This window comes from Anomaloglossus baeobatrachus, chromosome 3 (genome assembly GCF_048569485.1).
Source record: "Anomaloglossus baeobatrachus isolate aAnoBae1 chromosome 3, aAnoBae1.hap1, whole genome shotgun sequence".
Lineage (NCBI taxonomy): Eukaryota > Metazoa > Chordata > Amphibia > Anura > Aromobatidae > Anomaloglossus > Anomaloglossus baeobatrachus.
The window spans coordinates 698,628,094-698,650,463 of record NC_134355.1 but is presented as its reverse complement, the minus strand read 5'-3'; the positions used below and the strand labels follow the sequence as shown (position 1 = coordinate 698,650,463).

General features: G+C 45.5%; 23 non-coding genes across 23 annotated transcripts; 16 read left to right on the top strand and 7 right to left on the bottom strand.

The window, feature by feature from the left end:
- Positions 1-878: 878 nt before the first annotated feature.
- On the top strand, positions 879-951 carry TRNAA-CGC (transfer RNA alanine (anticodon CGC)). The gene has a single exon. It is a non-coding gene; the product is annotated as a tRNA-Ala (tRNA).
- A 617-nt stretch (positions 952-1,568) lies between these two features.
- TRNAN-GUU (transfer RNA asparagine (anticodon GUU)) lies at positions 1,569-1,642 on the bottom strand. The gene has a single exon. It is a non-coding gene; the product is annotated as a tRNA-Asn (tRNA).
- A 2,036-nt stretch (positions 1,643-3,678) lies between these two features.
- Positions 3,679-3,752, bottom strand: TRNAN-GUU (transfer RNA asparagine (anticodon GUU)). The gene has a single exon. It is a non-coding gene; the product is annotated as a tRNA-Asn (tRNA).
- A 676-nt stretch (positions 3,753-4,428) lies between these two features.
- On the top strand, positions 4,429-4,501 carry TRNAA-UGC (transfer RNA alanine (anticodon UGC)). Its single transcript has one exon. It is a non-coding gene; the product is annotated as a tRNA-Ala (tRNA).
- Positions 4,502-5,089: 588 nt separating this feature from the next.
- TRNAA-CGC (transfer RNA alanine (anticodon CGC)) lies at positions 5,090-5,162 on the top strand. Its single transcript has one exon. It is a non-coding gene; the product is annotated as a tRNA-Ala (tRNA).
- A 617-nt stretch (positions 5,163-5,779) lies between these two features.
- Positions 5,780-5,853, bottom strand: TRNAN-GUU (transfer RNA asparagine (anticodon GUU)). The gene has a single exon. It is a non-coding gene; the product is annotated as a tRNA-Asn (tRNA).
- A 676-nt stretch (positions 5,854-6,529) lies between these two features.
- On the top strand, positions 6,530-6,602 carry TRNAA-UGC (transfer RNA alanine (anticodon UGC)). The gene has a single exon. It is a non-coding gene; the product is annotated as a tRNA-Ala (tRNA).
- A 1,366-nt stretch (positions 6,603-7,968) lies between these two features.
- On the top strand, positions 7,969-8,041 carry TRNAA-UGC (transfer RNA alanine (anticodon UGC)). The gene has a single exon. It is a non-coding gene; the product is annotated as a tRNA-Ala (tRNA).
- Positions 8,042-10,076: 2,035 nt separating this feature from the next.
- On the top strand, positions 10,077-10,149 carry TRNAA-UGC (transfer RNA alanine (anticodon UGC)). Its single transcript has one exon. It is a non-coding gene; the product is annotated as a tRNA-Ala (tRNA).
- A 596-nt stretch (positions 10,150-10,745) lies between these two features.
- On the top strand, positions 10,746-10,818 carry TRNAA-CGC (transfer RNA alanine (anticodon CGC)). Its single transcript has one exon. It is a non-coding gene; the product is annotated as a tRNA-Ala (tRNA).
- A 617-nt stretch (positions 10,819-11,435) lies between these two features.
- Positions 11,436-11,509, bottom strand: TRNAN-GUU (transfer RNA asparagine (anticodon GUU)). Its single transcript has one exon. It is a non-coding gene; the product is annotated as a tRNA-Asn (tRNA).
- A 676-nt stretch (positions 11,510-12,185) lies between these two features.
- TRNAA-UGC (transfer RNA alanine (anticodon UGC)) lies at positions 12,186-12,258 on the top strand. The gene has a single exon. It is a non-coding gene; the product is annotated as a tRNA-Ala (tRNA).
- Positions 12,259-12,850: 592 nt separating this feature from the next.
- On the top strand, positions 12,851-12,923 carry TRNAA-CGC (transfer RNA alanine (anticodon CGC)). Its single transcript has one exon. It is a non-coding gene; the product is annotated as a tRNA-Ala (tRNA).
- A 617-nt stretch (positions 12,924-13,540) lies between these two features.
- TRNAN-GUU (transfer RNA asparagine (anticodon GUU)) lies at positions 13,541-13,614 on the bottom strand. Its single transcript has one exon. It is a non-coding gene; the product is annotated as a tRNA-Asn (tRNA).
- A 676-nt stretch (positions 13,615-14,290) lies between these two features.
- On the top strand, positions 14,291-14,363 carry TRNAA-UGC (transfer RNA alanine (anticodon UGC)). The gene has a single exon. It is a non-coding gene; the product is annotated as a tRNA-Ala (tRNA).
- Positions 14,364-14,960: 597 nt separating this feature from the next.
- On the top strand, positions 14,961-15,033 carry TRNAA-CGC (transfer RNA alanine (anticodon CGC)). Its single transcript has one exon. It is a non-coding gene; the product is annotated as a tRNA-Ala (tRNA).
- Positions 15,034-15,650: 617 nt separating this feature from the next.
- On the bottom strand, positions 15,651-15,724 carry TRNAN-GUU (transfer RNA asparagine (anticodon GUU)). Its single transcript has one exon. It is a non-coding gene; the product is annotated as a tRNA-Asn (tRNA).
- A 1,343-nt stretch (positions 15,725-17,067) lies between these two features.
- TRNAA-CGC (transfer RNA alanine (anticodon CGC)) lies at positions 17,068-17,140 on the top strand. The gene has a single exon. It is a non-coding gene; the product is annotated as a tRNA-Ala (tRNA).
- Positions 17,141-18,507: 1,367 nt separating this feature from the next.
- Positions 18,508-18,580, top strand: TRNAA-UGC (transfer RNA alanine (anticodon UGC)). Its single transcript has one exon. It is a non-coding gene; the product is annotated as a tRNA-Ala (tRNA).
- Positions 18,581-19,174: 594 nt separating this feature from the next.
- On the top strand, positions 19,175-19,247 carry TRNAA-CGC (transfer RNA alanine (anticodon CGC)). Its single transcript has one exon. It is a non-coding gene; the product is annotated as a tRNA-Ala (tRNA).
- Positions 19,248-20,614: 1,367 nt separating this feature from the next.
- TRNAA-UGC (transfer RNA alanine (anticodon UGC)) lies at positions 20,615-20,687 on the top strand. The gene has a single exon. It is a non-coding gene; the product is annotated as a tRNA-Ala (tRNA).
- A 587-nt stretch (positions 20,688-21,274) lies between these two features.
- Positions 21,275-21,347, top strand: TRNAA-CGC (transfer RNA alanine (anticodon CGC)). Its single transcript has one exon. It is a non-coding gene; the product is annotated as a tRNA-Ala (tRNA).
- Positions 21,348-21,964: 617 nt separating this feature from the next.
- On the bottom strand, positions 21,965-22,038 carry TRNAN-GUU (transfer RNA asparagine (anticodon GUU)). Its single transcript has one exon. It is a non-coding gene; the product is annotated as a tRNA-Asn (tRNA).
- Positions 22,039-22,370: the final 332 nt, after the last annotated feature.

Below are 22,370 nucleotides of genomic sequence, written 5' to 3'. Positions count from 1 at the left end.
GAGGTGTGCATGTATTTGTAAGCCACCCTTCACCTTTTAAACTCCTCCGATGATCTTCTACTATGGTAAAATGGAACTCACACTGTAAAAAAAAAAGCAAGCTATTCTTACATAAAAATTGCCATATAGCATTGCAGCTTCTCACCTGACATGATGAGAAAATCACCGTGAAGTGTGGCAAGAAACTAAAGGCAGACCTGTCATGCCAGGGGGATTAGCTCAAGTGGCAGAGCGCTCGCTTTGCATGCGAGAGGCAGCGGTATCGATGCCCGCATTCTCCAAGAGTTATTTTTCACATGGTAGCAGTGATTGTCTTTTTACCTCATGCTCAAAACTCCAACAGCTAAAACTAGGAGGCTTTCGATCAAGGACAAAACAAGCCTTCGATAGCTCAGCTGGTAGAGCCGAAGACTGTAGAAGAAAGTTAGCAATCCTTAGGTCGCTGGTTCAATTCCGGCTCGAAGGAGTTTTGCGCATTCTATCGGAAGGTTCATCCGGCTGGTAAACACAGCCCAGCTATGCTCGTTCCGTCCACCTACAAACAGCTCTTCTAGAAAGGTCTCCTCCGTTGTACCTGAGGAGTGAGGAGATCAAAACGTAAGCACAAATCAACAGAGAGTTTTTTGTCTTCTCCGTAGATATGTAAAGGCTTTGCTTGGAAGAGGCGTGCATGTATTTGGAAGCCACCCTTCACCTTGTAAAGTCCTCCGATGATCTTCTACTATGGCAACATGGAACTCACACTTAAAAAAAAAAAAAAAAAAAAAAGCTATTCTTACAGAAAAAAAATACCATATAACAATGCAGCTTCTCACCTGACATGATAAGAAAATCCCTATGAAGTGTGGCAAGAAACTAAAGGCACAACTGTCCCGCCAGGGGAATTAGCTCAAGTGGTAGAGCGCTCGCTTCGCATGTGAGAGGCAGCGGGATCGATGCCCGCATTCTCCAAGAGTTATTTTTCACATGGTAGCAGTGATTGCCTTTTCACCTCATGCTCAAAACTACAACAGCTAAAACTAGGAGGCTTTCAACCAAGGCCAAGACAAGCCTTCAATAGCTCAGCTGGTAGAGCCAAAGACTGTAGATGTAAATGAGCAAATCCTTGGGTTGCTGGTTCAATTCCAGCTCGAAGGATGTTTGCGCGTTCTATCGGAGGGCTCATCCTGCTAGTAAACACAGCCCAGCTATGCTCCCTCTGTCCACCTACAAACAGCTCTTCTAGAAGGGTCTCCTCCGTTGTACCTGAGGAGTTCAAAACGTAAGCACAAAGCAACAGAGAGTTTTTTGTTGGGAGAGCAGCTCAGCCGAAAGCTAACGTGGAACCTTTTACACCCCTAGAATGCTACTCGAGCCAAAGAGACCATCGCCCCTGAATAAACACAGCCCAGCTAAGCTGCTTCCGTCCACATACAAAGAGCTCTTTTCCAAAAGTCTCCTCCATTCTAACTCGGGAGTTCAAAACGTAGGCAGCGAGCAACAGAGTTATTTGTCGGGAGAGCAATTGAAAGACGACGTGGAACCTTCTTCACTCGTACATAGGCTGCTACTTAAGCAAAAAAGACCATCGTCCCTGGGTGGGCTTGAACCACCATCCTTTCGGTTAACAGCCGAACGCGCTAACCAATTGCGCCACAGAGACGCAAACAGATCTTGCTACAGGAACTCTCAGCCAGGCAGGCCAGGCACAGGTTTCTCAGATCAACTTTTTAACATAATATGACAAAAAGAAATCAGCAAAAACAAAGAGACAATTGCTGATGCTCAGGAGGACTCGAGGCGCCGACAATAAGCTCCTGCTGATGGATTCCATCACAAAGACCAAATACATTTTAGCCACTTTTGAAAAGTCAGTCGATAAATAGACCTTCTCAACGAACAGACCACCGGCAGCAGAGTGGCGCAGCGGAAGCGTGCTGGGCCCATAACCCAGAGGTCGATGGATCGAAACCATCCTCTGCTAATTGATTCTTTTTATACAGGTCATCATTATATTTCTTCGATAAGACTGATATTGTGCTACATTGCAACTTTCGTCTCCAAACTATTAAGGGGTTTTTTATTGCTTACCCCTCGGTTCTTCGTAGATATGTAAAGGGTTTGCTTGGAAGAGGTGTGCATGTATTTGTAAGCCACCCTTCACCTTTTAAACTCCTCCGATGATCTTCTACTATGGTAAAATGGAACTCACACTGTAAAAAAAAAAGCAAGCTATTCTTACATAAAAATTGCCATATAGCATTGCAGCTTCTCACCTGACATGATGAGAAAATCACCGTGAAGTGTGGCAAGAAACTAAAGGCAGACCTGTCATGCCAGGGGGATTAGCTCAAGTGGCAGAGCGCTCGCTTTGCATGCGAGAGGCAGCGGTATCGATGCCCGCATTCTCCAAGAGTTATTTTTCACATGGTAGCAGTGATTGTCTTTTTACCTCATGCTCAAAACTCCAACAGCTAAAACTAGGAGGCTTTCGATCAAGGACAAAACAAGCCTTCGATAGCTCAGCTGGTAGAGCCGAAGACTGTAGAAGAAAGTTAGCAATCCTTAGGTCGCTGGTTCAATTCCGGCTCGAAGGAGTTTTGCGCATTCTATCGGAAGGTTCATCCGGCTGGTAAACACAGCCCAGCTATGCTCGTTCCGTCCACCTACAAACAGCTCTTCTAGAAAGGTCTCCTCCGTTGTACCTGAGGAGTGAGGAGATCAAAACGTAAGCACAAATCAACAGAGAGTTTTTTGTCTTCTCCGTAGATATGTAAAGGCTTTGCTTGGAAGAGGCGTGCATGTATTTGGAAGCCACCCTTCACCTTGTAAAGTCCTCCGATGATCTTCTACTATGGCAACATGGAACTCACACTTAAAAAAAAAAAAAAAAAAAAAAGCTATTCTTACAGAAAAAAAATACCCTATAACAATGCAGCTTCTCACCTGACATGATAAGAAAATCCCTATGAAGTGTGGCAAGAAACTAAAGGCACAACTGTCCCGCCAGGGGAATTAGCTCAAGTGGTAGAGCGCTCGCTTCGCATGTGAGAGGCAGCGGGATCGATGCTCGCATTCTCCAAGAGTTATTTTTCACATGGTAGCAGTGATTGCCTTTTCACCTCATGCTCAAAACTACAACAGCTAAAACTAGGAGGCTTTCAACCAAGGCCAAGACAAGCCTTCAATAGCTCAGCTGGTAGAGCCAAAGACTGTAGATGTAAATGAGCAAATCCTTGGGTTGCTGGTTCAATTCCAGCTCGAAGGATGTTTGCGCGTTCTATCGGAGGGCTCATCCTGCTAGTAAACACAGCCCAGCTATGCTCCCTCTGTCCACCTACAAACAGCTCTTCTAGAAGGGTCTCCTCCGTTGTACCTGAGGAGTTCAAAACGTAAGCACAAAGCAACAGAGAGTTTTTTGTTGGGAGAGCAGCTCAGCCGAAAGCTAACGTGGAACCTTTTACACCCCTAGAATGCTACTCGAGCCAAAGAGACCATCGCCCCTGAATAAACACAGCCCAGCTAAGCTGCTTCCGTCCACATACAAAGAGCTCTTTTCCAAAAGTCTCCTCCATTCTAACTCGGGAGTTCAAAACGTAGGCAGCGAGCAACAGAGTTATTTGTCGGGAGAGCAATTGAAAGACGACGTGGAACCTTCTTCACTCGTACATAGGCTGCTACTTAAGCAAAAAAGACCATCGTCCCTGGGTGGGCTTGAACCACCATCCTTTCGGTTAACAGCCGAACGCGCTAACCAATTGCGCCACAGAGACGCAAACAGATCTTTCTACAGGAACTCTCAGCCAGGCAGGCCAGGCACAGGTTTCTCAGATCAACTTTTTAACATAATATGACAAAAAGAAATCAGCAAAAGCAAAGAGACAATTGCTGATGCTCAGGAGGACTCGAGGCGCCGACAATAAGCTCCTGCTGATGGATTCCATCACAAAGACCAAATACATTTTAGCCACTTTTGAAAAGTCAGTCGATAAATAGACCTTCTCAACGAACAGACCACCGGCAGCAGAGTGGCGCAGCGGAAGCGTGCTGGGCCCATAACCCAGAGGTCGATGGATCGAAACCATCCTCTGCTAATTGATTCTTTTTATACAGGTCATCATTATATTTCTTCGATAAGACTGATATTGTGCTACATTGCAACTTTCGTCTCCAAACTATTAAGGGGTTTTTTATTGCTTACCCCTCGGTTCTTCGTAGATATGTAAAGGGTTTGCTTGGAAGAGGTGTGCATGTATTTGTAAGCCACCCTTCACCTTTTAAACTCCTCCGATGATCTTCTACTATGGTAAAATGGAACTCACACTGTAAAAAAAAAAGCAAGCTATTCTTACATAAAAATTGCCATATAGCATTGCAGCTTCTCACCTGACATGATGAGAAAATCACCGTGAAGTGTGGCAAGAAACTAAAGGCAGACCTGTCATGCCAGGGGGATTAGCTCAAGTGGCAGAGCGCTCGCTTTGCATGCGAGAGGCAGCGGGATCGATGCCCGCATTCTCCAAGAGTTATTTTTCACATGGTAGCAGTGATTGTCTTTTTACCTCATGCTCAAAACTCCAACAGCTAAAACTAGGAGGCTTTCGATCAAGGACAAAACAAGCCTTCGATAGCTCAGCTGGTAGAGCCGAAGACTGTAGAAGAAAGTTAGCAATCCTTAGGTCGCTGGTTCAATTCCGGCTCGAAGGAGTTTTGCGCATTCTATCGGAAGGTTCATCCGGCTGGTAAACACAGCCCAGCTATGCTCGTTCCGTCCACCTACAAACAGCTCTTCTAGAAAGGTCTCCTCCGTTGTACCTGAGGAGTGAGGAGATCAAAACGTAAGCACAAATCAACAGAGAGTTTTTTGTCTTCTCCGTAGATATGTAAAGGCTTTGCTTGGAAGAGGCGTGCATGTATTTGGAAGCCACCCTTCACCTTGTAAAGTCCTCCGATGATCTTCTACTATGGCAACATGGAACTCACACTTAAAAAAAAAAAAAAGCTATTCTTACAGAAAAAAAAACCATATAACAATGCAGCTTCTCACCTGACATGATAAGAAAATCCCTATGAAGTGTGGCAAGAAACTAAAGGCACAACTGTCACGCCAGGGGAATTAGCTCAAGTGGTAGAGCGCTCGCTTCGCATGTGAGAGGCAGCGGGATCGATGCCCGCATTCTCCAAGAGTTATTTTTCACATGGTAGCAGTGATTGCCTTTTCACCTCATGCTCAAAACTCCAACAGCTAAAACTAGGAGGCTTTCAACCAAGGCCAAGACAAGCCTTCAATAGCTCAGCTGGTAGAGCCAAAGACTGTAGATGTAAATGAGCAAATCCTTGGGTTGCTGGTTCAATTCCAGCTCGAAGGATGTTTGCGCGTTCTATCGGAGGGCTCATCCTGCTAGTAAACACAGCCCAGCTATGCTCCCTCTGTCCACCTACAAACAGCTCTTCTAGAAGGGTCTCCTCCGTTGTACCTGAGGAGTTCAAAACGTAAGCACAAAGCAACAGAGAGTTTTTTGTTGGGAGAGCAGCTCAGCCGAAAGCTAACGTGGAACCTTTTACACCCCTAGAATGCTACTCGAGCCAAAGAGACCATCGCCCCTGAATAAACACAGCCCAGCTAAGCTGCTTCCGTCCACATACAAAGAGCTCTTTTCCAAAAGTCTCCTCCATTCTAACTCGGGAGTTCAAAACGTAGGCAGCGAGCAACAGAGTTATTTGTCGGGAGAGCAATTGAAAGACGACGTGGAACCTTCTTCACTCGTACATAGGCTGCTACTTAAGCAAAAAAGACCATCGTCCCTGGGTGGGCTTGAACCACCATCCTTTCGGTTAACAGCCGAACGCGCTAACCAATTGCGCCACAGAGACGCAAACAGATCTTTCTACAGGAACTCTCAGCCAGGCAGGCCAGGCACAGGTTTCTCAGATCAACTTTTTAACATAATATGACAAAAAGAAATCAGCAAAAACAAAGAGACAATTGCTGATGCTCAGGAGGACTCGAGGCGCCGACAATAAGCTCCTGCTGATGGATTCCATCACAAAGACCAAATACATTTTAGCCACTTTTGAAAAGTCAGTCGATAAATAGACCTTCTCAACGAACAGACCACCGGCAGCAGAGTGGCGCAGCGGAAGCGTGCTGGGCCCATAACCCAGAGGTCGATGGATCGAAACCATCCTCTGCTAATTGATTCTTTTTATACAGGTCATCATTATATTTCTTCGATAAGACTGATATTGTGCTACATTGCAACTTTCGTCTCCAAACTATTAAGGGGTTTTTTATTGCTTACCCCTCGGTTCTTCGTAGATATGTAAAGGGTTTGCTTGGAAGAGGTGTGCATGTATTTGTAAGCCACCCTTCACCTTTTAAACTCCTCCGATGATCTTCTACTATGGTAAAATGGAACTCACACTGTAAAAAAAAAAGCAAGCTATTCTTACATAAAAATTGCCATATAGCATTGCAGCTTCTCACCTGACATGATGAGAAAATCACCGTGAAGTGTGGCAAGAAACTAAAGGCAGACCTGTCATGCCAGGGGGATTAGCTCAAGTGGCAGAGCGCTCGCTTTGCATGCGAGAGGCAGCGGGATCGATGCCCGCATTCTCCAAGAGTTATTTTTCACATGGTAGCAGTGATTGTCTTTTTACCTCATGCTCAAAACTCCAACAGCTAAAACTAGGAGGCTTTCGATCAAGGACAAAACAAGCCTTCGATAGCTCAGCTGGTAGAGCCAAAGACTGTAGATGTAAATGAGCAAATCCTTGGGTTGCTGGTTCAATTCCAGATCGAAGGATGTTTGCACGTTCTATCGGAGGGCTCATCCTGCTAGTAAACACAGCCCAGCTATGCTCCCTCTGTCCACCTACAAACAGCTCTTCTAGAAGGGTCTCCTCCGTTGTACCTGAGGAGTTCAAAACGTAAGCACAAAGCAACAGAGAGTTTTTTGTTGGGAGAGCAGCTCAGCCGAAAGCTAACGTGGAACCTTTTACACCCCTAGAATGCTACTCGAGCCAAAGAGACCATCGCCCCTGAATAAACACAGCCCAGCTAAGCTGCTTCCGTCCACATACAAAGAGCTCTTTTCCAAAAGTCTCCTCCATTCTAACTCGGGAGTTCAAAACGTAGGCAGCGAGCAACAGAGTTATTTGTCGGGAGAGCAATTGAAAGACGACGTGGAACCTTCTTCACTCGTACATAGGCTGCTACTTAAGCAAAAAAGACCATCGTCCCTGGGTGGGCTTGAACCACCATCCTTTCGGTTAACAGCCGAACACGCTAACCAATTGCGCCACAGAGACGCAAACAGATCTTTCTACAGGAACTCTCAGCCAGGCAGGCCAGGCACAGGTTTCTCAGATCAACTTTTTAACATAATATGACAAAAAGAAATCAGCAAAAACAAAGAGACAATTGCTGATGCTCAGGAGGACTCGAGGCGCCGACAATAAGCTCCTGCTGATGGATTCCATCACAAAGACCAAATACATTTTAGCCACTTTTGAAAAGTCAGTCGATAAATAGACCTTCTCAACGAACAGACCACCGGCAGCAGAGTGGCGCAGCGGAAGCGTGCTGGGCCCATAACCCAGAGGTCGATGGATCGAAACCATCCTCTGCTAATTGATTCTTTTTATACAGGTCATCATTATATTTCTTCGATAAGACTGATATTGTGCTACATTGCAACTTTCGTCTCCAAACTATTAAGGGGTTTTTCATGCTTACCCCTCGGTTCTTCGTAGATATGTAAAGGGTTTGCTTGGAAGAGGTGTGCATGTATTTGTAAGCCACCCTTCACCTTTTAAACTCCTCCGATGATCTTCTACTATGGTAAAATGGAACTCACACTGTAAAAAAAAAAGCAAGCTATTCTTACATAAAAATTGCCATATAGCATTGCAGCTTCTCACCTGACATGATGAGAAAATCATCGTGAAGTGTGGCAAGAAACTAAAGGCAGACCTGTCATGCCAGGGGGATTAGCTCAAGTGGCAGAGCGCTCGCTTTGCATGCGAGAGGCAGCGGGATCGATGCCCGCATTCTCCAAGAGTTATTTTTCACATGGTAGCAGTGATTGTGTTTTTACCTCATGCTCAAAACTCCAACAGCTAAAACTAGGAGGCTTTCGATCAAGGACAAAACAAGCCTTCGATAGCTCAGCTGGTAGAGCCGAAGACTGTAGAAGAAAGTTAGCAATCCTTAGGTCGCTGGTTCAATTCCGGCTCGAAGGAGTTTTGCGCATTCTATCGGAAGGTTCATCCGGCTGGTAAACACAGCCCAGCTATGCTCGTTCCGTCCACCTACAAACAGCTCTTCTAGAAAGGTCTCCTCCGTTGTACCTGAGGAGTGAGGAGATCAAAACGTAAGCACAAATCAACAGAGAGTTTTTTGTCTTCTCCATAGATATGTAAAGGCTTTGCTTGGAAGAGGCGTGCATGTATTTGGAAGCCACCCTTCACCTTGTAAAGTCCTCCGATGATCTTCTACTATGGCAACATGGAACTCACACTTAAAAAAAAAAAAAAAAAAAAGCTATTCTTACAGAAAAAAAATACCATATAACAATGCAGCTTCTCACCTGACATGATAAGAAAATCCCTATGAAGTGTGGCAAGAAACTAAAGGCACAACTGTCACGCCAGGGGAATTAGCTCAAGTGGTAGAGCGCTTGCTTCGCATGTGAGAGGCAGCGGGATCGATGCCCGCATTCTCCAAGAGTTATTTTTCACATGGTAGCAGTGATTGCCTTTTCACCTCATGCTCAAAACTCCAACAGCTAAAACTAGGAGGCTTTCAACCAAGGCCAAGACAAGCCTTCAATAGCTCAGCTGGTAGAGCCAAAGACTGTAGATGTAAATGAGCAAATCCTTGGGTTGCTGGTTCAATTCCAGCTCGAAGGATGTTTGCGCGTTCTATCGGAGGGCTCATCCTGCTAGTAAACACAGCCCAGCTATGCTCCCTCTGTCCACCTACAAACAGCTCTTCTAGAAGGGTCTCCTCCGTTGTACCTGAGGAGTTCAAAACGTAAGCACAAAGCAACAGAGAGTTTTTTGTTGGGAGAGCAGCTCAGCCGAAAGCTAACGTGGAACCTTTTACACCCCTAGAATGCTACTCGAGCCAAAGAGACCATCGCCCCTGAATAAACACAGCCCAGCTAAGCTGCTTCCGTCCACATACAAAGAGCTCTTTTCCAAAAGTCTCCTCCATTCTAACTCGGGAGTTCAAAACGTAGGCAGCGAGCAACAGAGTTATTTGTCGGGAGAGCAATTGAAAGACGACGTGGAACCTTCTTCACTCGTACATAGGCTGCTACTTAAGCAAAAAAGACCATCGTCCCTGGGTGGGCTTGAACCACCATCCTTTCGGTTAACAGCCGAACACGCTAACCAATTGCGCCACAGAGACGCAAACAGATCTTTCTACAGGAACTCTCAGCCAGGCAGGCCAGGCACAGGTTTCTCAGATCAACTTTTTAACATAATATGACAAAAAGAAATCAGCAAAAACAAAGAGACAATTGCTGATGCTCAGGAGGACTCGAGGCGCCGACAATAAGCTCCTGCTGATGGATTCCATCACAAAGACCAAATACATTTTAGCCACTTTTGAAAAGTCAGTCGATAAATAGACCTTCTCAACGAACAGACCACCGGCAGCAGAGTGGCGCAGCGGAAGCGTGCTGGGCCCATAACCCAGAGGTCGATGGATCGAAACCATCCTCTGCTAATTGATTCTTTTTATACAGGTCATCATTATATTTCTTCGATAAGACTGATATTGTGCTACATTGCAACTTTCGTCTCCAAACTATTAAGGGGTTTTTTATTGCTTACCCCTCGGTTCTTCGTAGATATGTAAAGGGTTTGCTTGGAAGAGGTGTGCATGTATTTGTAAGCCACCCTTCACCTTTTAAACTCCTCCGATGATCTTCTACTATGGTAAAATGGAACTCACACTGTAAAAAAAAAAGCAAGCTATTCTTACATAAAAATTGCCATATAGCATTGCAGCTTCTCACCTGACATGATGAGAAAATCACCGTGAAGTGTGGCAAGAAACTAAAGGCAGACCTGTCATGCCAGGGGGATTAGCTCAAGTGGTAGAGCGCTCGCTTTGCATGCGAGAGGCAGCGGGATCGATGCCCGCATTCTCCAAGAGTTATTTTTCACATGGTAGCAGTGATTGTCTTTTTACCTCATGCTCAAAACTCCAACAGCTAAAACTAGGAGGCTTTCGATCAAGGACAAAACAAGCCTTCGATAGCTCAGCTGGTAGAGCCGAAGACTGTAGAAGAAAGTTAGCAATCCTTAGGTCGCTGGTTCAATTCCGGCTCGAAGGAGTTTTGCGCATTCTATCGGAAGGTTCATCCGGCTGGTAAACACAGCCCAGCTATGCTCGTTCCGTCCACCTACAAACAGCTCTTCTAGAAAGGTCTCCTCCGTTGTACCTGAGGAGTGAGGAGATCAAAACGTAAGCACAAATCAACAGAGAGTTTTTTGTCTTCTCCGTAGATATGTAAAGGCTTTGCTTGGAAGAGGCGTGCATGTATTTGGAAGCCACCCTTCACCTTGTAAAGTCCTCCGATGATCTTCTACTATGGCAACATGGAACTCACACTTAAAAAAAAAAAAAAAAAAAAAGCTATTCTTACAGAAAAAAAATACCATATAACAATGCAGCTTCTCACCTGACATGATAAGAAAATCCCTATGAAGTGTGGCAAGAAACTAAAGGCACAACTGTCCCGCCAGGGGAATTAGCTCAAGTGGTAGAGCGCTCGCTTCGCATGTGAGAGGCAGCGGGATCGATGCCCGCATTCTCCAAGAGTTATTTTTCACATGGTAGCAGTGATTGCCTTTTCACCTCATGCTCAAAACTCCAACAGCTAAAACTAGGAGGCTTTCAACCAAGGCCAAGACAAGCCTTCAATAGCTCAGCTGGTAGAGCCAAAGACTGTAGATGTAAATGAGCAAATCCTTGGGTTGCTGGTTCAATTCCAGCTCGAAGGATGTTTGCGCGTTCTATCGGAGGGCTCATCCTGCTAGTAAACACAGCCCAGCTATGCTCCCTCTGTCCACCTACAAACAGCTCTTCTAGAAGGGTCTCCTCCGTTGTACCTGAGGAGTTCAAAACGTAAGCACAAAGCAACAGAGAGTTTTTTGTTGGGAGAGCAGCTCAGCCGAAAGCTAACGTGGAACCTTTTACACCCCTAGAATGCTACTCGAGCCAAAGAGACCATCGCCCCTGAATAAACACAGCCCAGCTAAGCTGCTTCCGTCCACATACAAAGAGCTCTTTTCCAAAAGTCTCCTCCATTCTAACTCGGGAGTTCAAAACGTAGGCAGCGAGCAACAGAGTTATTTGTCGGGAGAGCAATTGAAAGACGACGTGGAACCTTCTTCACTCGTACATAGGCTGCTACTTAAGCAAAAAAGACCATCGTCCCTGGGTGGGCTTGAACCACCATCCTTTCGGTTAACAGCCGAACGCGCTAACCAATTGCGCCACAGAGACGCAAACAGATCTTTCTACAGGAACTCTCAGCCAGGCAGGCCAGGCACAGGTTTCTCAGATCAACTTTTTAACATAATATGACAAAAAGAAATCAGCAAAAACAAAGAGACAATTGCTGATGCTCAGGAGGACTCGAGGCGCCAACAATAAGCTCCTGCTGATGGATTCCATCACAAAGACCAAATACATTTTAGCCACTTTTGAAAAGTCAGTCGATAAATAGACCTTCTCAACGAACAGACCACCGGCAGCAGAGTGGCGCAGCGGAAGCGTGCTGGGCCCATAACCCAGAGGTCGATGGATCGAAACCATCCTCTGCTAATTGATTCTTTTTATACAGGTCATCATTATATTTCTTCGATAAGACTGATATTGTGCTACATTGCAACTTTCGTCTCCAAACTATTAAGGGGTTTTTTATTGCTTACCCCTCGGTTCTTCGTAGATATGTAAAGGGTTTGCTTGGAAGAGGTGTGCATGTATTTGTAAGCCACCCTTCACCTTTTAAACTCCTCCGATGATCTTCTACTATGGTAAAATGGAACTCACACTGTAAAAAAAAAAGCAAGCTATTCTTACATAAAAATTGCCATATAGCATTGCAGCTTCTCACCTGACATGATGAGAAAATCACCGTGAAGTGTGGCAAGAAACTAAAGGCAGACCTGTCATGCCAGGGGGATTAGCTCAAGTGGCAGAGCGCTCGCTTTGCATGCGAGAGGCAGCGGGATCGATGCCCGCATTCTCCAAGAGTTATTTTTCACATGGTAGCAGTGATTGTCTTTTTACCTCATGCTCAAAACTCCAACAGCTAAAACTAGGAGGCTTTCGATCAAGGACAAAACAAGCCTTCGATAGCTCAGCTGGTAGAGCCGAAAACTGTAGAAGAAAGTTAGCAATCCTTAGGTCGCTGGTTCAATTCCGGCTCGAAGGAGTTTTGCGCGTTCTATCGGAAGGTTCATCCGGCTGGTAAACACAGCCCAGCTATGCTCGTTCCGTCCACCTACAAACAGCTCTTCTAGAAAGGTCTCCTCCGTTGTACCTGAGGAGTGAGGAGATCAAAACGTAAGCACAAATCAACAGAGAGTTTTTTGTCTTCTCCGTAGATATGTAAAGGCTTTGCTTGGAAGAGGCGTGCATGTATTTGGAAGCCACCCTTCACCTTGTAAAGTCCTCCGATGATCTTCTACTATGGCAACATGGAACTCACACTTAAAAAAAAAAAAAAAAAGCTATTCTTACAGAAAAAAAATACCATATAACAATGCAGCTTCTCACCTGACATGATAAGAAAATCCCTATGAAGTGTGGCAAGAAACTAAAGGCACAACTGTCACGCCAGGGGAATTAGCTCAAGTGGTAGAGCGCTCGCTTCGCATGTGAGAGGCAGCGGGATCGATGCCCGCATTCTCCAAGAGTTATTTTTCACATGGTAGCAGTGATTGCCTTTTCACCTCATGCTCAAAACTCCAACAGCTAAAACTAGGAGGCTTTCAACCAAGGCCAAGACAAGCCTTCAATAGCTCAGCTGGTAGAGCCAAAGACTGTAGATGTAAATGAGCAAATCCTTGGGTTGCTGGTTCAATTCCAGCTCGAAGGATGTTTGCGCGTTCTATCGGAGGGCTCATCCTGCTAGTAAACACAGCCCAGCTATGCTCCCTCTGTCCACCTACAAACAGCTCTTCTAGAAGGGTCTCCTCCGTTGTACCTGAGGAGTTCAAAACGTAAGCACAAAGCAACAGAGAGTTTTTTGTTGGGAGAGCAGCTCAGCCGAAAGCTAACGTGGAACCTTTTACACCCCTAGAATGCTACTCGAGCCAAAGAGACCATCGCCCCTGAATAAACACAGCCCAGCTAAGCTGCTTCCGTCCACATACAAAGAGCTCTTTTCCAAAAGTCTCCTCCATTCTAACTCGGGAGTTCAAAACGTAGGCAGCGAGCAACAGAGTTATTTGTCGGGAGAGCAATTGAAAGACGACGTGGAACCTTCTTCACTCGTACATAGGCTGCTACTTAAGCAAAAAAGACCATCGTCCCTGGGTGGGCTTGAACCACCATCCTTTCGGTTAACAGCCGAACGCGCTAACCAATTGCGCCACAGAGACGCAAACAGATCTTTCTACAGGAACTCTCAGCCAGGCAGGCCAGGCACAGGTTTCTCAGATCAACTTTTTAACATAATATGACAAAAAGAAATCAGCAAAAACAAAGAGACAATTGCTGATGCTCAGGAGGACTCGAGGCGCCGACAATAAGCTCCTGCTGATGGATTCCATCACAAAGACCAAATACATTTTAGCCACTTTTGAAAAGTCAGTCGATAAATAGACCTTCTCAACGAACAGACCACCGGCAGCAGAGTGGCGCAGCGGAAGCGTGCTGGGCCCATAACCCAGAGGTCGATGGATCGAAACCATCCTCTGCTAATTGATTCTTTTTATACAGGTCATCATTATATTTCTTCGATAAGACTGATATTGTGCTACATTGCAACTTTCGTCTCCAAACTATTAAGGGGTTTTTTATTGCTTACCCCTCGGTTCTTCGTAGATATGTAAAGGGTTTGCTTGGAAGAGGTGTGCATGTATTTGTAAGCCACCCTTCACCTTTTAAACTCCTCCGATGATCTTCTACTATGGTAAAATGGAACTCACACTGTAAAAAAAAAAGCAAGCTATTCTTACATAAAAATTGCCATATAGCATTGCAGCTTCTCACCTGACATGATGAGAAAATCACCGTGAAGTGTGGCAAGAAACTAAAGGCAGACCTGTCATGCCAGGGGGATTAGCTCAAGTGGCAGAGCGCTCGCTTTGCATGCGAGAGGCAGCGGGATCGATGCCCGCATTCTCCAAGAGTTATTTTTCACATGGTAGCAGTGATTGTCTTTTTACCTCATGCTCAAAACTCCAACAGCTAAAACTAGGAGGCTTTCGATCAAGGACAAAACAAGCCTTCGATAGCTCAGCTGGTAGAGCCGAAGACTGTAGAAGAAAGTTAGAAATCCTTAGGTCGCTGGTTCAATTCCGGCTCGAAGGAGTTTTGCGCATTCTATCGGAAGGTTCATCCGGCTGGTAAACACAGCCCAGCTATGCTCGTTCCGTCCACCTACAAACAGCTCTTCTAGAAAGGTCTCCTCCGTTGTACCTGAGGAGTGAGGAGATCAAAACGTAAGCACAAATCAACAGAGAGTTTTTTGTCTTCTCCGTAGATATGTAAAGGCTTTGCTTGGAAGAGGCGTGCATGTATTTGGAAGCCACCCTTCACCTTGTAAAGTCCTCCGATGATCTTCTACTATGGCAACATGGAACTCACACTTAAAAAAAAAAAAAAAAAAAAAAGCTATTCTTACAGAAAAAAAATACCATATAACAATGCAGCTTCTCACCTGACATGATAAGAAAATCCCTATGAAGTGTGGCAAGAAACTAAAGGCACAACTGTCACGCCAGGGGAATTAGCTCAAGTGGTAGAGCGCTCGCTTCGCATGTGAGAGGCAGCGGGATCGATGCCCGCATTCTCCAAGAGTTATTTTTCACATGGTAGCAGTGATTGCCTTTTCACCTCATGCTCAAAACTCCAACAGCTAAAACTAGGAGGCTTTCAACCAAGGCCAAGACAAGCCTTCGATAGCTCAGCTGGTAGAGCCAAAGACTGTAGATGTAAATGAGCAAATCCTTGGGTTGCTGGTTCAATTCCAGCTCGAAGGATGTTTGCGCGTTCTATCGGAGGGCTTATCCTGCTAGTAAACACAGCCCAGCTATGCTCCCTCTGTCCACCTACAAACAGCTCTTCTAGAAGGGTCTCCTCCGTTGTACCTGAGGAGTTCAAAACGTAAGCACAAAGCAACAGAGAGTTTTTTGTTGGGAGAGCAGCTCAGCCGAAAGCTAACGTGGAACCTTTTACACCCCTAGAATGCTACTCAAGCCAAAGAGACCATCGCCCCTGAATAAACACAGCCCAGCTAAGCTGCTTACGTCCACATACAAAGAGCTCTTTTCCAAAAGTCTCCTCCATTCTAACTCGGGAGTTCAAAACGTAGGCAGCGAGCAACAGAGTTATTTGTCGGGAGAGCAATTGAAAGACGACGTGGAACCTTCTTCACTCGTACATAGGCTGCTACTTAAGCAAAAAAGACCATCGTCCCTGGGTGGGCTTGAACCACCATCCTTTCGGTTAACAGCCGAACGCGCTAACCAATTGCGCCACAGAGACGCAAACAGATCTTTCTACAGGAACTCTCAGCCAGGCAGGCCAGGCACAGGTTTCTCAGATCAACTTTTTAACATAATATGACAAAAAGAAATCAGCAAAAACAAAGAGACAATTGCTGATGCTCAGGAGGACTCGAGGCGCCGACAATAAGCTCCTGCTGATGGATTCCATCACAAAGACCAAATACATTTTAGCCACTTTTGAAAAGTCAGTCGATAAATAGACCTTCTCAACGAACAGACCACCGGCAGCAGAGTGGCGCAGCGGAAGCGTGCTGGGCCCATAACCCAGAGGTCGATGGATCGAAACCATCCTCTGCTAATTGATTCTTTTTATACAGGTCATCATTATATTTCTTCGATAAGACTGATATTGTGCTACATTGCAACTTTCGTCTCCAAACTATTAAGGGGTTTTTTATTGCTTACCCCTCGGTTCTTCGTAGATATGTAAAGGGTTTGCTTGGAAGAGGTGTGCATGTATTTGTAAGCCACCCTTCACCTTTTAAACTCCTCCGATGATCTTCTACTATGGTAAAATGGAACTCACACTGTAAAAAAAAAAGCAAGCTATTCTTACATAAAAATTGCCATATAGCATTGCAGCTTCTCACCTGACATGATGAGAAAATCACCGTGAAGTGTGGCAAGAAACTAAAGGCAGACCTGTCATGCCAGGGTGATTAGCTCAAGTGGCAGAGCGCTCGCTTTGCATGCGAGAGGCAGCGGGATCGATGCCCGCATTCTCCAAGAGTTATTTTTCACATGGTAGCAGTGATTGTCTTTTTACCTCATGCTCAAAACTCCAACAGCTAAAACTAGGAGGCTTTCGATCAAGGACAAAACAAGCCTTCGATAGCTCAGCTGGTAGAGCCGAAGACTGTAGAAGAAAGTTAGCAATCCTTAGGTCGCTGGTTCAATTCCGGCTCGAAGGAGTTTTGCGCATTCTATCGGAAGGTTCATCCGGCTGGTAAACACAGCCCAGCTATGCTCGTTCCATCCACCTACAAACAGCTCTTCTAGAAAGGTCTCCTCCGTTGTACCTGAGGAGTGAGGAGATCAAAACGTAAGCACAAATCAACAGAGAGTTTTTTGTCTTCTCCGTAGATATGTAAAGGCTTTGCTTGGAAGAGGCGTGCATGTATTTGGAAGCCACTCTTCACCTTGTAAAGTCCTCCGATGATCTTCTACTATGGCAACATGGAACTCACACTTAAAAAAAAAAAAAAAAAAAGCTATTCTTACAGAAAAAAAATACCATATAACAATGCAGCTTCTCACCTGACATGATAAGAAAATCCCTATGAAGTGTGGCAAGAAACTAAAGGCACAACTGTCACGCCAGGGGAATTAGCTCAAGTGGTAGAGCGCTCGCTTCGCATGTGAGAGGCAGCGGGATCGATGCCCGCATTCTCCAAGAGTTATTTTTCACATGGTAGCAGTGATTGCCTTTTCACCTCATGCTCAAAACTCCAACAGCTAAAACTAGGAGGCTTTCAACCAAGGCCAAGACAAGCCTTCAATAGCTCAGCTGGTAGAGCCAAAGACTGTAGATGTAAATGAGCAAATCCTTGGGTTGCTGGTTCAATTCCAGCTCGAAGGATGTTTGCGCGTTCTATCGGAGGGCTCATCCTGCTAGTAAACACAGCCCAGCTATGCTCCCTCTGTCCACCTACAAACAGCTCTTCTAGAAGGGTCTCCTCCGTTGTACCTGAGGAGTTCAAAACGTAAGCACAAAGCAACAGAGAGTTTTTTGTTGGGAGAGCAGCTCAGCCGAAAGCTAACGTGGAACCTTTTACACCCCTAGAATGCTACTCGAGCCAAAGAGACCATCGCCCCTGAATAAACACAGCCCAGCTAAGCTGCTTCCGTCCACATACAAAGAGCTCTTTTCCAAAAGTCTCCTCCATTCTAACTCGGGAGTTCAAAACGTAGGCAGCGAGCAACAGAGTTATTTGTCGGGAGAGCAATTGAAAGACGACGTGGAACCTTCTTCACTCGTACATAGGCTGCTACTTAAGCAAAAAAGACCATCGTCCCTGGGTGGGCTTGAACCACCATCCTTTCGGTTAACAGCCGAACGCGCTAACCAATTGCTCCACAGAGACGCAAACAGATCTTTCTACAGGAACTCTCAGCCAGGCAGGCCAGGCACAGGTTTCTCAGATCAACTTTTTAACATAATATGACAAAAAGAAATCAGCAAAAACAAAGAGACAATTGCTGATGCTCAGGAGGACTCGAGGCGCCGACAATAAGCTCCTGCTGATGGATTCCATCACAAAGACCAAATACATTTTAGCCACTTTTGAAAAGTCAGTCGATAAATAGACCTTCTCAACGAACAGACCACCGGCAGCAGAGTGGCGCAGCGGAAGCGTGCTGGGCCCATAACCCAGAGGTCGATGGATCGAAACCATCCTCTGCTAATTGATTCTTTTTATACAGGTCATCATTATATTTCTTCGATAAGACTGATATTGTGCTACATTGCAACTTTCGTCTCCAAACTATTAAGGGGTTTTTTATTGCTTACCCCTCGGTTCTTCGTAGATATGTAAAGGGTTTGCTTGGAAGAGGTGTGCATGTATTTGTAAGCCACCCTTCACCTTTTAAACTCCTCCGATGATCTTCTACTATGGTAAAATGGAACTCACACTGTAAAAAAAAAAGCAAGCTATTCTTACATAAAAATTGCCATATAGCATTGCAGCTTCTCACCTGACATGATGAGAAAATCACCGTGAAGTGTGGCAAGAAACTAAAGGCAGACCTGTCATGCCAGGGGGATTAGCTCAAGTGGCAGAGCGCTCGCTTTGCATGCGAGAGGCAGCGGGATCGATGCCCGCATTCTCCAAGAGTTATTTTTCACATGGTAGCAGTGATTGTCTTTTTACCTCATGCTCAAAACTCCAACAGCTAAAACTAGGAGGCTTTCGATCAAGGACAAAACAAGCCTTCGATAGCTCAGCTGGTAGAGCCGAAGACTGTAGAAGAAAGTTAGCAATCCTTAGGTCGCTGGTTCAATTCCGGCTCGAAGGAGTTTTGCGCATTCTATCGGAAGGTTCATCCGGCTGGTAAACACAGCCCAGCTATGCTCGTTCCATCCACCTACAAACAGCTCTTCTAGAAAGGTCTCCTCCGTTGTACCTGAGGAGTGAGGAGATCAAAACGTAAGCACAAATCAACAGAGAGTTTTTTGTCTTCTCCGTAGATATGTAAAGGCTTTGCTTGGAAGAGGCGTGCATGTATTTGGAAGCCACTCTTCACCTTGTAAAGTCCTCCGATGATCTTCTACTATGGCAACATGGAACTCACACTTAAAAAAAAAAAAAAAAAAAGCTATTCTTACAGAAAAAAAATACCATATAACAATGCAGCTTCTCACCTGACATGATAAGAAAATCCCTATGAAGTGTGGCAAGAAACTAAAGGCACAACTGTCACGCCAGGGGAATTAGCTCAAGTGGTAGAGCGCTCGCTTCGCATGTGAGAGGCAGCGGGATCGATGCCCGCATTCTCCAAGAGTTATTTTTCACATGGTAGCAGTGATTGCCTTTTCACCTCATGCTCAAAACTCCAACAGCTAAAACTAGGAGGCTTTCAACCAAGGCCAAGACAAGCCTTCAATAGCTCAGCTGGTAGAGCCAAAGACTGTAGATGTAAATGAGCAAATCCTTGGGTTGCTGGTTCAATTCCAGCTCGAAGGATGTTTGCGCGTTCTATCGGAGGGCTCATCCTGCTAGTAAACACAGCCCAGCTATGCTCCCTCTGTCCACCTACAAACAGCTCTTCTAGAAGGGTCTCCTCCGTTGTACCTGAGGAGTTCAAAACGTAAGCACAAAGCAACAGAGAGTTTTTTGTTGGGAGAGCAGCTCAGCCGAAAGCTAACGTGGAACCTTTTACACCCCTAGAATGCTACTCGAGCCAAAGAGACCATCGCCCCTGAATAAACACAGCCCAGCTAAGCTGCTTCCGTCCACATACAAAGAGCTCTTTTCCAAAAGTCTCCTCCATTCTAACTCGGGAGTTCAAAACGTAGGCAGCGAGCAACAGAGTTATTTGTCGGGAGAGCAATTGAAAGACGACGTGGAACCTTCTTCACTCGTACATAGGCTGCTACTTAAGCAAAAAAGACCATCGTCCCTGGGTGGGCTTGAACCACCATCCTTTCGGTTAACAGCCGAACGCGCTAACCAATTGCTCCACAGAGACGCAAACAGATCTTTCTACAGGAACTCTCAGCCAGGCAGGCCAGGCACAGGTTTCTCAGATCAACTTTTTAACATAATATGACAAAAAGAAATCAGCAAAAACAAAGAGACAATTGCTGATGCTCAGGAGGACTCGAGGCGCCGACAATAAGCTCCTGCTGATGGATTCCATCACAAAGACCAAATACATTTTAGCCACTTTTGAAAAGTCAGTCGATAAATAGACCTTCTCAACGAACAGACCACCGGCAGCAGAGTGGCGCAGCGGAAGCGTGCTGGGCCCATAACCCAGAGGTCGATGGATCGAAACCATCCTCTGCTAATTGATTCTTTTTATACAGGTCATCATTATATTTCTTCGATAAGACTGATATTGTGCTACATTGCAACTTTCGTCTCCAAACTATTAAGGGGTTTTTTATTGCTTACCCCTCGGTTCTTCGTAGATATGTAAAGGGTTTGCTTGGAAGAGGTGTGCATGTATTTGTAAGCCACCCTTCACCTTTTAAACTCCTCCGATGATCTTCTACTATGGTAAAATGGAACTCACACTGTAAAAAAAAAAGCAAGCTATTCTTACATAAAAATTGCCATATAGCATTGCAGCTTCTCACCTGACATGATGAGAAAATCACCGTGAAGTGTGGCAAGAAACTAAAGGCAGACCTGTCATGCCAGGGGGATTAGCTCAAGTGGCAGAGCGCTCGCTTTGCATGCGAGAGGCAGCGGGATCGATGCCCGCATTCTCCAAGAGTTATTTTTCACATGGTAGCAGTGATTGTCTTTTTACCTCATGCTCAAAACTCCAACAGCTAAAACTAGGAGGCTTTCGATCAAGGACAAAACAAGCCTTCGATAGCTCAGCTGGTAGAGCCGAAGACTGTAGAAGAAAGTTAGCAATCCTTAGGTCGCTGGTTCAATTCCGGCTCGAAGGAGTTTTGCGCATTCTATCGGAAGGTTCATCCGGCTGGTAAACACAGCCCAGCTATGCTCGTTCCATCCACCTACAAACAGCTCTTCTAGAAAGGTCTCCTCCGTTGTACCTGAGGAGTGAGGAGATCAAAACAAATCAACAGAGAGTTTTTTGTCTTCTCCGTAGATATGTAAAGGCTTTGCTTGGAAGAGGCGTGCATGTATTTGGAAGCCACCCTTCACCTTGTAAAGTCCTCCGATGATCTTTTACTATGGCAACATGGAACTCACACTTAAAAAAAAAAAAAAAAAAAAGCTATTCTTACAGAAAAAAAATACCATATAACAATGCAGCTTCTCACCTGACATGATAAGAAAATCCCTATGAAGTGTGGCAAGAAACTAAAGGCACAACTGTCACGCCAGGGGAATTAGCTCAAGTGGTAGAGCGCTCGCTTCGCATGTGAGAGGCAGCGGGATCGATGCCCGCATTCTCCAAGAGTTATTTTTCACATGGTAGCAGTGATTGCCTTTTCACCTCATGCTCAAAACTCCAACAGCTAAAACTAGGAGGCTTTCAACCAAGGCCAAGACAAGCCTTCAATAGCTCAGCTGGTAGAGCCAAAGACTGTAGATGTAAATGAGCAAATCCTTGGGTTGCTGGTTCAATTCCAGCTCGAAGGATGTTTGCGCGTTCTATTGGAGGGCTCATCCTGCTAGTAAACACAGCCCAGCTATGCTCCCTCTGTCCACCTACAAACAGCTCTTCTAGAAGGGACTCCTCCGTTGTACCTGAGGAGTTCAAAACGTAAGCACAAAGCAACAGAGAGTTTTTTGTTGGGAGAGCAGCTCAGCCGAAAGCTAACGTGGAACCTTTTACACCCCTAGAATGCTACTCGAGCCAAAGAGACCATCGCCCCTGAATAAACACAGCCCAGCTAAGCTGCTTCCGTCCACATACAAAGAGCTCTTTTCCAAAAGTCTCCTCCATTCTAACTCGGGAGTTCAAAACGTAGGCAGCGAGCAACAGAGTTATTTGTCGGGAGAGCAATTGAAAGACGATGTGGAACCTTCTTCACTCGTACATAGGCTGCTACTTAAGCAAAAAAGACCATCGTCCCTGGGTGGGCTTGAACCACCATCCTTTCGGTTAACAGCCGAACGCGCTAACCAATTGCGCCACAGAGACGCAAACAGATCTTTCTACAGGAACTCTCAGCCAGGCAGGCCAGGCACAGGTTTCTCAGATCAACTTTTTAACATAATATGACAAAAAGAAATCAGCAAAAACAAAGAGACAATTGCTGATGCTCAGGAGGACTCGAGGCGCCGACAATAAGCTCCTGCTGATGGATTCCATCACAAAGACCAAATACATTTTAGCCACTTTTGAAAAGTCAGTCGATAAATAGACCTTCTCAACGAGCAGACCACCGGCAGCAGAGTGGCGCAGCGGAAGCGTGCTGGGCCCATAACCCAGAGGTCGATGGATCGAAACCATCCTCTGCTAATTGATTCTTT